The sequence below is a fragment of the Poromitra crassiceps genome (assembly GCF_964638095.1).
Source record: "Poromitra crassiceps genome assembly, chromosome: 9".
In the NCBI taxonomy this organism is placed as follows: Eukaryota; Metazoa; Chordata; class Actinopteri; order Beryciformes; family Melamphaidae; genus Poromitra; species Poromitra crassiceps.
The window spans coordinates 13919849-13934123 of record NC_139630.1 but is presented as its reverse complement, the minus strand read 5'-3'; positions in this window follow the sequence as shown (position 1 = coordinate 13934123).

The window sequence follows — 14275 nt, the reverse complement described above, 5'->3', positions numbered from 1 at the left end:
TTTGATGGGCCCAGTGTTTTTATTTTATTTTGACAGTTATGCTCATCATAATATTTATTTCACAGAGACAATAAGAAGGAACTTCTGTTTAGACTTTGTGATTACCAAGTGTCAAAGTGTTTAATAGGATGATAAAGCTATGTTGTCTAAGATTTGTTGCCTTTAAGTAATCTACTGTTACTCTTTTGTAGTATGAAAACATGGATCGGATGTCTTAAAGAGGATTATATCTAGTGATGCTTTAATAGTGAATCACATGGGTTGAGTTAATATGAGTCTGACCTGGTCATTTGTGATTATATGTTGATATTGTTACATCACTGTATTACTAATAATGATTTGACATCTCTGTGTTAGTTGATGTAAGATACATCCTTTCAATTGTACTTTGTCTTATACCAATGAGAAAGATGTTACTTGTTAATGACAATATTAACTTAGATTGTTATTGTTTTGTTTAACTCTGATTTAAAATAGATTGGCAGATGGACATACATTGGCTGCCCAAATTAAAGGAGCTAAATAAGACTAATTAGGAATTTAGAATAGGTTGGGTGACAACAGATTTTATTGATGACAAGTGGTACGCTGCAGAACGAGAGACAAAATGGTATTTCTGTTAAGATTGATTTACTCTTTCTGTGACTTTAGGAAGTCACAGAGGGGGGAATGCGGTAAATTCCATACTAATTGTAATATCTTAAAGTATGACTATATGTGAAATATAGTTACTATTCTCATTTGACTGGAAGGCCAGAAAGCACTCTTTACCACTGCAGACCATACAGGAATGTGTCCTATTCTGAGGCATTGGCTCTCAGTAAGTTGAGCAGAGCCAGGTGGCCATGCCATTTAGATGGAGTGGGTTTGATGTTAGTGACCTCTGCTCTGACCATAGCTTAGCAGGTCAGCCAGGATAGGAGTCCAGTGTGGGTCAAGGATCATTTCCAGATGGGGTTTTGTTATCTTTAAGTCAGATGCTGGGATTGATGGGCATGGAGCTGTCAAACTCGGCGTCAGGACCAGAAAGCTAGACTGGGGAGGCTCAGATGGAATATTAGTTAAGGAAAGGTTTCAAGGCGACCCCAAGGTTTCAAGGAGCTCTTCTGAAGTGGAATTCAAGGAGATGGTCATGTTAGGGTATAAAACCTTTGTCTCTTGGTCTGGCAGGCAGAACGACATTTGGACTTGGTCCTTCTCCAGGGCACTGCGCAGGCCCTGTGTTAAATGCCATTTGCTGTGCTTGAATAAATGATTATGTTCAAGAGCTTGGTATTGCCGACTTCATTCATTTCATTCCAGGACTCAGCATTGAATTAAACTACAAAGTAATTATTCACGTCACCTGATTCCATTTGTAATCAGCTTCCCATACAAGATATATTCATATCTCTGTATTGGAGGGTAAACCCCGATAACGATAGAGAACTTGTGACTAAGTCTCGTAACTCCATTCGCCCACGAACTGTTGCTCAAACCTTGAAGCTCCGCCCCTACCTCCGCCTCAAGGCCCCCAGGCAGACGTATATACCCGGTAAACAGACACGGTCAGACATTGAACCGAAGTGCGGAATGCAACATGGTAAAAATAAAAAATATCACACGCACGCACGCACGCACGCACGCACGCACACACACACACACACACACACACACACACACACACACACACACACACACACACACACACACTTCTATGAAACAGCAGCAGTTCACATCCTGTCTCTGTGGGCTGTGCCTAAACGCCTCTGCTTCTAGCAGACCTCATCCTGTGTAGAACGGCTCTTTGTTTCTCTGTATTACTCAGCGTTTCACACTCACATAAACACAGAGACATGCAAACATGATCACACCTCTGTCTCAAGCACGTTTTATAAGCATCTAACTTTCATAATCAATGTAAGATCAGCAAATGTAAATGCAGATACAGATACAGGTGCAAACCCCCCCACCACCCATTATATTTACTGAACTTATATTGATTCCAAGAGTTTCATGTGTATAAAAATGTACATGGCGACAGGGGCGATGTTTGCATGTGTGTGAAACACACACACACACACACGCACACACACCCGCGCGCACACACACACACACACACACACACACATACACACACACACACGCAAGCTTTGTTAGCACCTTTCAAAACAACCGTTACAAAGTGCTTCACAAACAGAGGCAATTAGAAGCAAGTGATCATATACAATGTCACATTCAGTGCAGAAAATAACGAGAGAGAGAGAGAAACAAACATCACAAAAAAACATATAAAAGGATAAAATAGACTTAAAAGAACTGGTAAAAGAAACAAAAAGAAAAATCAAGGCTATGCCAAATGATAAAAATAAGTCTTGAGAGATGACTTAAAGGAGGACAGTGAGATAGCACGTCTATAGTTCCTCGGGAAGGCTATTCCAAAGGGTTGGAGGCCTCACAGCAAAGGCTTTGTCACCCTTTGTCTAGCTAAAAGAGTTTTACCTGAGGATCTCAGGCCACGGGCAGGTACATAATAACTTAGAAGCTCAGACAGGTAGCTAGGTGCCATATCATGGAGGGCCTTAAAGGTCAAGACTAAAATTGTAAAATCAATTCTAAAACAGATAGGCAGCCAGTGAAGGGAAGTTAAAATAGTGGAGATGTGATCAAACTTCAGAGATGTAGTTAAAATAATTCTGAACACACTGGAGTTGAGAGATCCTGTTTTGGTTCAGGCAAGAAAACACGGCATTACAATAATCCAGATGAGAAGTGATGTCACTAGTGTTATCTGCCCAGATGACTTTTTATTGAGCATGTGCATTAGAACGCCACCTTTTTCTCCATGTTTCTGTCCTGGGGGCACGTTTGTTTGTTTGTTTATTTATTTAGTGGAGGGGGGGGGGATTTTCATAGGAATCTTGAGCCCAAAATGTAAATTAACTTCTTTTTTTTTACATGCACCACACTCCTTGAGGTTGGGTGGGGTTCACAAAAAATTGAGAGGGAAATTCATGAGGATACCAACAGGTGCATTTTCATATCCTGACATGCAGTGAGTGATGAAATATTGCACGAATTACCATAGAAACCAAACTCTGACAAACCGAAATCATTCAAATTCAGAAAACAAAATGTAAATTCAGTAATTTGCTGGAATTAATCTCATCACTTCCAATCAACGTCATACACAAACACAAGGGCTCGGAGACAACATGTCATAATTCCAGGAAAAAAAATTACGAGTGAAAATTGTGGCGCCGGCTCATGTTACAGTGCAGACATGAGAAGTGATGATGAAGGCTCATGTTACAGTGCAGACATGAGAAGTGATGATGAAGGTGACCAAAGATGCTGACAAATAAAGCCAAAGAGGAGCCTAGCTCCATTGGAGGAGCAGCAAGAGCCTGACTGAGACACAGGTGATGTCACAGGTTATCTGCCCGAGACCTGGTGAAGGTATGAAGCCACACACACACACACACACACACACACACACACGCCTCCACAGCATTAGTATTACGCACATGTTTTATCTGCTCTTTACATCAAGGCTGTCCTGCTCAGGGCCCGTATTCACAAGACATCTTAAGGCTAAAAGTAGCTGCTAACTTGCTGATTTAGGAGAAACTCTCCTAAACCTGGGACAAGTTAGAAGTAGAGGCCTCCTCAGTCACTAAGAGCAAATCACAAACAATCCTAAAATGGCTGCCGACAATCCACCTCAGAATCGCATCAACATTTTGGAAACTTTGAATGAAACTGAGCTTTTAAAAAGGTATCGCCTTAATCGCGAGGGCATTATGATCGTAGAGCTAGTCAACGATGTACATTTTAATATAATCTGTGATTATGTATTGCAATGTTCATTTAAGATGTCTACATACTTTTGTTCATTTTTGTATCTGCGAAATACATTGAATGATACAGAATAGAACATTGCGGTCTGACGTAGATGAAAAGAACTGGCGTCATCATGTGGCAGTTGTTTGTCGCTTGGAATCTGCAATCTCGTGCCCTTGCCTGAGACTGCGGAGAATATAGCAGCTCAGTTCTCACGCATTGGTGGTTCTGAACAGAAGTGCGAAAACCACATTTATGCAGCATATTTTTTCCCACGCTGCATTTTGTTTTTTTCTTTGTTTCATGTTTCATGCCCACATTTTTATTTTAAAATCTTTATTTGAATATGGCAACATGATACCTCCTACCTCTGTCATTATAGTTATTTTTCATTATTTGTTATTTTTATTCTGCAGCACAAAACCAATTAACTCATTCATGGCCAGTTTAGGACTGCCAATATTTAGCACAGGCCAAAGATTTTCATAATTGTTGGTCATCTTTCAAGACCCACAGTAAATTATCTATTAGCACCAAAGTGATTTGCAATACCTCAAAATGAAGATGTACGTCTCTGGGTTCACCAGGAAAAAAAAAGTGAGCTTTTAGCATGTTCTGTACTCTACTCATAGCCATTTATATACACCCTGTTTTCACCAAAAAGGTCTCTCTGAGAAGACAAACAGGAGAAAAGGCCATTTTTGTAAACGACACAATCTCAGGCAGAACTCGCTCTCAATTCTTTTATTTTGAACTGTATTGACATCAGACATCTAAATATTATTCATTATGACACAAATGACAATATATATATATATATATATATATATATATATATATATATATATATATAAAGTGCTTTTTTTTACATTCAACAATACAGTTTACTCAGTGTGAGTGAGTGTGCAGACAGACAGACAGACAGACAGACAGACAGACACACACACACACACACACACACACACGATCCCCCTTTTATCTTCGTTACGTTGTTTCCGGGTCTGAATACTGCTGGCGTCTGCTGCTGTGACTGCCGCTTCTGCCCGCCTTAGTTATTGTTAGCTGTTCGTGTGTTTATTTTGTTTCGTTCTGGTCCACCCGTCCTCGTCCATGTATCCCTGTCCTATCCTCCCTGCCGTTTGATCGTTCCCGTTTTCCCCTCGGCTATTCAACACGTCCTCACCACCCTCTGGATTACCCGTCAAACTGATCGATCATTTCCTCATTCCTCACATCTCTGGATTACTTTCTTGCTCTGCCCTACAGCAAGGCGACCAGTGCAGCGCGCCGAGGGGCGTTTCAATGGCGTTTCTCCTCTCTACAAGGAAGCGCGTTTCTCTGTTTTCTGTTTTTCCTCCTGCTCATTTCAAAACAACAGCTGCGGTATGTGTTTGATCGCGTGTTGTCGGCTTTGTCTTTGAGGCTAGGGACCTGATAACATGTCACAGGCTGGGGAAGTGTTTGAACTACGCGCTGCACTAATAAAAACAAAAACACGTCAAACACGTCATTGGCCCTCTGGGCTATTCCTGATAACACGTCAAAGACGTCTTTGGCCATGAATGAGTTAAGGGTGAAAACTGTGCTGTCGGCTCATTTACTACAGTGCATGAGAAGTGATATGAGAAGGTGAACAAAAATGCTGACCACAAATGAGCCTAACTCCATTGGAGCAGCAACAGATGGTAAATTGACTGTATTTATAGAGCACATTTTATATAGTCTATCGACTACCCAAAGTACATGAATACCTCACATTCACCCATTCACACTCACATTCACACACCGACGGCGTCTGCAGCCATGCAAGGCGTTAACTGCTCGTCCTCGGGAGCAGTTAAATAGAGCCTGACTGAGACACAGGGTCAGATGGACGAGACCTGGTGAACGTGTGAAGCCACACCAGGGGTGATTTTAGGATTAGACCTTTGGTGGGGCTCAGCCCCCAATCAGAATATCCTGGACTATAGACCCCCTAGGGGGGGTCCGGGAGCATGCCCCCCTCGGGAGAAAATGTACATTTTAAAGTAAAAATGAATCAATCTGGTGCACTTTGAGTGCAAAATGAAGAGGCTAGATCTCTGAAGAACTACAGACATCACATTAATATCCTCTTTACTGTTCTGTTGCTTTACAATGATGATGAAAACATAATAGTCTCGCTATATATATTCTGCATACAGAATAGTAGGTAGAATACTGCTTGCTTAAAGTGTAACTAACCCCCAAAACACTTTTTTTCAGCTTTTAACCAATATATATGACTTTGGGGGTGGTGTGAAGAATTCTGGTCAAAATTTCCACATTTGAGACCAAACTGTTGCCATTCTACCATTTGTATCATTTTTCAGCAGCATAACTGGCATAAGTGCCCTCTATGGGTGGAACGCTGCTTTTTTTTGTGCCCTCAAATTAATGGGATATTTGGTACATCCTGACGTCACGGTGGGTTTAGCACGCGCCCCACTCATGTGAAAAATTGTTTTTTTCCCCATTAATTATTACTGTAGTTCATGCGGCGCGAGCCCTTTAAGAGCAATGCATTCATGGGTAATGCCTATTGTGGCTAATGTTAGCCGCTAGTTAGTTATGTTACATCGCAGTAAAACTCCACTAAATGACCAAATTGATAGAACTTTTAACAATTCCGAGTAACCCTGTTTCCATACGGATCACCAGCGTTAGTTTTTTGTTCATAACGTGGCTATATTCATAACGTTTTATATCTCGGATGCGTTATTTCGAATCCCACATAGGTTACGCCAAACCCCACATAGGTTACGCCTCGAATCCCACATAGGTTACGCTAAAATGCACATAGGTTACGCCTCGAATCCCACATAGGTTACGCTAAAACCACCACCGCAAAGCGTGTGGGTTTCAGGACGAAACAGTCTCGAGCCACTATCGTCATCTTTAGAGCACAATATTCCTGGAATGCAAGTTTAACTAAACAGTTACATGTCCTCTGCATTCTACATAAAATTAAGATATTACGGGTTGTTTTATTTTGTATGTTACATACTTATTGGCCAAGATATGTTACTTTATGGGGGAGGAATTCTGCCAGGTAAGGAGGGGAGTGTGGGCGGCCATATTGCCTGCGGGGTTTTCAGATCGAGTGGAGAGCCGTTTTGCAGGAAATCTGGGGGGGTTAGTCCCCCTTTAAGTACAATGGTGGTCCATCTATACCAAAATCACTTCCAGGGGAGAACTCCACAGGAGAAGGGGAGAAGTCCACACTAACTGCTATGTTCAAACTATTTAGTTTGACACTAAAGTTGTGTCTTTGTTGAGTTGCACCACGGAGACGTAAGGTACATCTTAACTAGTCCTTAAACCTCACACTAGCCAAAATAATGTCGCAGAAAATGACGTGTACAGTATCTGTGACCAATCAGTGAAAAGCACGGTGGAAACAGTGTTTATTTACCGTTGTTTAATTAAGCGCGGCCCAGCACGTAACAGGATGTGAGCTGCCAGAACTGCAAGATCTGTACAACCAGTGGTGCCTCAGGAGGTCCCTGAAGATCATCAAAGACACAAACCACCCCCACAACAGTCTGTTCTCCCTGCTACCCTCAGGGAGGAGATACAGGGTCCCAAGAGCACGCACAAATCGCTTGAGGGACAGTTTCTTCTCACAGGCCACGAGACTCCTTAACAAATATAAATAGTGTAGTAGCCGTACTGTACCGCACTGTAGATGCTACCATTATGTATGACTAATGTTCAATAGTATGTTTAATTAGGTATACGCTATTTGCACCTAACAGAATGTTATTATGTTTAATTATGTTTAAAGTATGTTCATGCCATTTGCACTATGGGCAGTGAATACGCCACTGTATGTGGCGTGTCTTACTGCTCTATTGCTTGTTGCCTCTTGTTTTATTTATATATCTTTTAATTTTTGCACTATGTTGTAACGGAGCCTACAGCACAAGAATTTCACACGTGATACTTGTACTACGGAGTGATAATAAAAATCTTGAATCTTGAAGTGGAATGAAAACAGTCGGGACATGTTGCCCCCACCTCAAATTAGTGCTTTCATATTTCATCAACACTAACCAAATGAGAACGTTATTGAGTAACGTTCGTTTACATTACATTAAATTACATAATTTGGCAGACGCTTTTATCCAAAGCAAAGTGACTTACAATAATTGCCTTGTTGCATTGTGGTAGCACGGGTTGGGGAGGATTTCTATGAAATCCCCCCCCCCCCCACCACCACCACCACACACACACACACACACACACACACACACACACACACCCACACACACACACACACACTTGTATGAAACAGCAGCAGTTCACATCCTGTCTCTGTGGGGTGTGCCTTAACGCCTCTGCTTCTAGCAGACCTCATCCTGTGTAGAACGGCTCTTTGTTTCTGTGTATTACTCAGCGTTTCACACTCACATAAACACAGAGACATGCAAACATGATCACACCTCTGTCTCAAGCACGTTTTATAAGCATCTAACTTTCATAATCAATGTAAGTTAAATGTAAATGCAACAGATACAGGTGCAAACCCCCCCACCACCCATTATATTTACTGAACTTATATTGATTCCAAGAGTTTCATGTGTATAAAAATGTGCATGGAGACAGGGGCGATGTTTGCATGTGTGTGAAACACAAACACACACACACACACACCCGCACGCACGCGCACGCGCACACACACGCACGCACGCACGCACGCACTTTTACATGAATACCTCACATTCACCCATTCACACTCACATTCACACACGGACGGCGTCTGCAGCCATGCAAGGCGTTAACTGCTCATCCTCGGGAGCAGTTAAATAGAGCCTGACTGAGACACAGGGTCAGATGGACGAGACCTGGTGAACGTATGAAGCCACACCAGGGGTGGTTTTAGGATTAGACCTTTGGTGGGGCTCAGCCCCCAATCAGAATATCCTGGACTGCAGACCCCCTAGGGGGGGTCCGGGAGCATGCCCCCCTCGGGAGAAAATATTGTACATTTTAAAGTAAAAATGAATCAATCTGGTAATAAAAAAAAAAAAATAATAGTCTCGCTATATATATTCTGCATACAGAATTGTAGGTAGAATACTGCTTGCTTAAGTACAATGGTGGCCCATCTATACCAAAATCACTTCCAGGGGAGAACTCAAGTACAAAGTAACATTGGCTTTTTAGGCATAAACAAAAGTAAAATAATACAATAACAAAAGGGGAATTTCCTAACTTTGTTTGGAATGATGTTCAGGATGTGATTATGCTAGAGTTCACAATAGGTCATTTTATACAGTATAAGGTCAAGTAAAAACATGTATCATCACATTTTGAAATGGTTACTATTAGGGATGGCACAATACCACTTTTTGATGTCCGATACCGATCCGATACCCACAACCTTGAGTATCTGCCGATACCGATATAATCCGATACAATCTTTTTTCCTCGCTTATACAACTATATGGATGGAGATTGTTAATTTGTATTGATATTGATACCATTTTCGAGTCTGCTGGATCCGGGTCCTTATCGATTCCACTATCGATACTTTTGTATTATTTGATGGAAAGACGAGACGACAATAAATTGTTCTTTATATTTTGTTTTCACACTAAAGTGTGAAAGTATGAGTGGGCCCCAATTCAAATGATTAGGAAGTAATGGTTGTATTTTAATTTAAATATTTGCTTTGATTTAAAAAAAAACAATCTTGGCATTGCTAGTTTTAATTATGTATAACAAACTGTTAGGAAGATAAACAGGTCATTTCCTCACTAATATCAATTTTAGATTGCTGTGAAAACACACATTTATTGTGCATTGCAAACTGTTTTTTTCTTTCTTTTTACTGAATACACATTGAATACCCATCATGTAGGCTATAAGCTACATTGATGCCTTGTCCTAATATGGATGGACACTGTATAGGCTATTAGGCTGCATGTCATGTCATGTGTCATGTCATGTCATGTCATGTGATGTCATGTCATGTGTCATGTCATGTCATGTCATGTCATGTGTCATGTCATGTCATGTGTCATGTCATGTCATGTGATGTGTCAGAGAGCAGGACGCACGGCACAACAAGCAACTTTCATCACTGGGATCGCATATTTTTCTATTATTATCAATTGGATTCTTATTGTCAACGAACAGGGCTTGCGTGCCTTGGTTAATGATGATGATTGACCCGAAACAGTAGGCGGATTTGACGGTGTTCCCTGATGAAGACAGTCCAAGGTAGTTACTGCATTTTGGTTTGATCTGATGATGGCAAATGAAGATGACCATAATGAAGACGTGCCAACTTTGACGACGTGGTGTTCAGTATTTAAAGAACACAGTTTTTCTAATGTGGAGACACACGAAAGCCTTGGAATCGAGGGCGCGTAGCCCGTGAGATTCCTAGTACATTAAAAAAGCTGTGTGACTCGTTTATTTCTGTCGAGAAACACAGCAAACATGTGCAGAGCTCTACTAATCAACCTTAACGTTAGCCTCCACTACGACCACAGAGACACAGCCTGTTTTCCGTAGCAGCAGGCAACAACATGGATACAGAGAAAGTGGAGACGTTGGAGGTTGTAAAAGTGGATTTGCAGCAACAGCGATCATAAAAGCAGTATGGATTATACCGGACATATTGGAAATAGCTGGTAAATCTTTGCTTGTTGTACAACACTGTAGTGTCTGATAGCAGAGATAACCAGCTGGTTAGTGAGCTAGCACCTGCTCAAAACGAATTATGTCCATTACTGTCCATGTTTTTCAGCCAAAGAAATTAAAATCAAATCAAAATTAAATTATGGCTCCATATGGCTCCATGCTGCTCCTGCAGTAACCAGGCTGGCTGAGTGATGTCACTGGTGTTATCTGCCCAGATGACTTTTTATTGAGCATGTGCATTAGAACGCCACCTTTTTCTCCATGTTTCTGTCCTGGGGGCAAACGTTTGTTTGTTTGTTTGTTTATTTATTTATTGGAGGGGGGGGGAATGCACCACACTCCTTAAGGTTGGGTGCAGTGAGTGATGAAATATTGCACTAATGACCATAGAAACCAAACTCTGACAAACCGAAATCATTCAAATCATCACTTCCAATCAACGACATACACAAACCCAAGGGCTCAGAGACAACATGTCATAATTCCAGGCAAGAAAATGACGAGTGAAAATTGTGCCGCCGGCTCATGTTACAGTGCAGACATGAGAAGTGATGAGAAAAAATTAATCAATCTGGTGCACTTTGAGACTGTACTTATAGTGTAACTACAGGGTAACAAGACTGTACTTACAGTGTAACTACAGGGTAACAGGATTGTACACACAGTGTAAGGGTAACAGGATTGTACTTATAGTGTAACTACAGGGTAACAAGACTGTACTTATAGTATAACTACAGGGTAACAAGACTGTACTTATAGTATAAATACAGGGTAACAAGACTGTACTTATAGTATAACTACAGGGTAACAAGACTGTACTTACAGTGTAACTACAGGGTAACAAGACTGTACTTACAGTGTAACTACAGGGTAACAAGACTCTACTTATAGTATAACTACAGGGTAACAAGACTGTACTTATAGTATAACTACAGGGTAACAAGATCTGTACTTATAGTATAACTACAGGGTAACAATACTGTACTTATAGTATAACTACAGGGTAACATATTGTACTTATAGTATAACTACAGGGTAACAAGACTGTACTTATAGTATAACTACAGGGTAACAAGACTGTACTTATAGTATAACTACAGGGTAACAAGACTGTACTTACAGTGTAACTACAGGGTAACAAGATCTGTACTTATAGTATAACTACAGGGTAACAAGACTCTACTTACAGTGTAACTACAGGGTAACAAGATCTGTACTTATAGTATAACTACAGGGTAACAGATTGTACTTATAGTATAACTACAGGGTAACAAGACTCTACTTATAGTATAACTACAGGGTAACAAGACTGTACTTACAGTGTAACTACAGGGTAACAAGATCTGTACTTATAGTATAACTACAGGGTAACAAGACTCTACTTACAGTGTAACTACAGGGTAACAAGATCTGTACTTATAGTATAACTACAGGGTAACAAGACTGTACTTATAGTATAACTACAGGGTAACAAGACTCTACTTACAGTGTAACTACAGGGTAACAAGACTCTACTTATAGTATAACTACAGGGTAACAAGACTGTACTTACAGTGTAACTACAGGGTAACAAGATCTGTACTTATAGTATAACTACAGGGTAACAAGACTCTACTTACAGTGTAACTACAGGGTAACAAGATCTGTACTTATAGTATAACTACAGGGTAACAAGACTGTACTTATAGTATAACTACAGGGTAACAAGACTCTACTTACAGTGTAACTACAGGGTAACAAGACTCTACTTATAGTATAACTACAGGGTAACAAGACTGTACTTACAGTGTAACTACAGGGTAACAAGATCTGTACTTATAGTATAACTACAGGGTAACAAGACTCTACTTACAGTGTAACTACAGGGTAACAAGATCTGTACTTATAGTATAACTACAGGGTAACAAGATAACAGGGTAACAAGTGGATTGGAACCACTGAACTTCAGATTGCAAAGCACTCAGCTTTAACCACTCAGCCACAAGGGCTTTCCAAATTTCTCAGTGGAGTTTGAGAGGATAACTGTATGTCAGTCAGTATGTAGTCACTTTGTAGCTTTGTTATTATACACAGAGACTTGGGGGGAAATATAATAATAATATAATGCATTTATTATATTACACCGGAAGAAGCACCCATAAGGCATCATGGCATATAGAAATAAGGTGGATAAATAGACACTTAAAACTCGACAAAAAACCAAACCAATTCCACCATTGTGCAAAGTGCCTTTAGCCAGTCAGCCTTTTCTGTTAGAGCCTCATGAGAGTGGAACAATATTCCAACATACATCAGAGAACTCAACACATACTGCTAGTAGTTAAGTAATGCTTATTCAACACTGCTGAATAAGCATGACTTAACTATGGTTAAGTAATGCTTATTCAACACTGCTGAATAAGCATTTACATAACTATGGTTAAGTAATGCTTATTCAGCACTCTTATGCGTTTATGAACATCCAAAATGGTGCAAACAAAGAGGGCTTCCTCACACACGATGCAGCTGCCTCACTATTTTATAAAACCGCCAGTTGTAGGACTGAAAATATGTTTTGCCCATCTGTCTGCATCCAGCACCAAATGACACAACTATCCTTATCTGCGGACTGTGGACATATGGCTCAAACCTGACAGATTCATTAGTAGGGTAACCATTTATAATGCTTATTAATGCTCTTTGTGGTCCTTATTGTAAAGTTGCTGCACGGCCATAGCTCCAGGCAGCTCCCTCAGCAGCCGGTGCGAGCTCACGCCCACACCAAGAGAGAGAGACAGCATCTTGTGGGAATACAGCCTCTCACTAACGCTAACATTACTCTCGTCAGAAACAACTTTGGTCTGCATAATTTAACACATGCAGAACTTTAAACAACAGAATAGACATGTTGGTATAAATCACATTTCAGACCCTATAGATGGTACACTTCAGATGGAACTTCGGACCCTGTTAAATCCGTCCCAGCACTTTTGGGTAATATTGAATCGTTCTCCAAGCTATCCGGGTATAAGGTTAATCGGCCTAAGTCAGAGGCTCTTCCATTGACCTCGTACTGCCCTCCCCCCCAAGTCTATAAATCCCCCCGATGTGAAGCATAAGGGGGGAACTCCCCCCAATTTGTTAAATAAATTGTATGCACTGTGCTCTAGAAACATTTAGTTATATTTAACATTTTTAAATAAAAAAATACATTCTAATCATTTTCTGAATTGGGGTGTAAATAGCCGCATGAGCAATTTACAGCTTGTGTGTGTGTGTGTGTGTGTGTGTGTGTGTGTGTGTGTGTGTGTGTGTGTGTGTGTGTGTGTGTGTGTGTGTGTGTGTGTGTGTGTGTGTGTGTGTGTGTGTGTGTGTGTGGCGGGGGGGGGTGTGCTGGCACAGTCACACTGCAGAAATGCATTCAATTACCTGTCTTTCAAGCTACAACTAATATAAGTATCAACATTTTTCCGTCTCTGTTTATAATAACAAAGCTACGAAGTGACTACATCTGACTGACATACAGTTATCCTCTCAAACTCCACTGAGAAATTTGGAAAGCCCTCGTGGCTGAGTGGTTAAAGCCGTGTGGTTTGTAATCTGAAGTTCAGTGGTTCAAATCCACCACTGGGTTTTAGCAATCTCTGTCCCAGCCCGGAGCTTCTTTACAGGTACGGTACCATGTAACTACATATGAACTACAGTTAAATAGACTCACTCCACTTTACAGGTCCGGTACCATGTAACTACATATGAACTACTGTGTTAAATAGACTCACTCCACTGTACTACATATGAACTA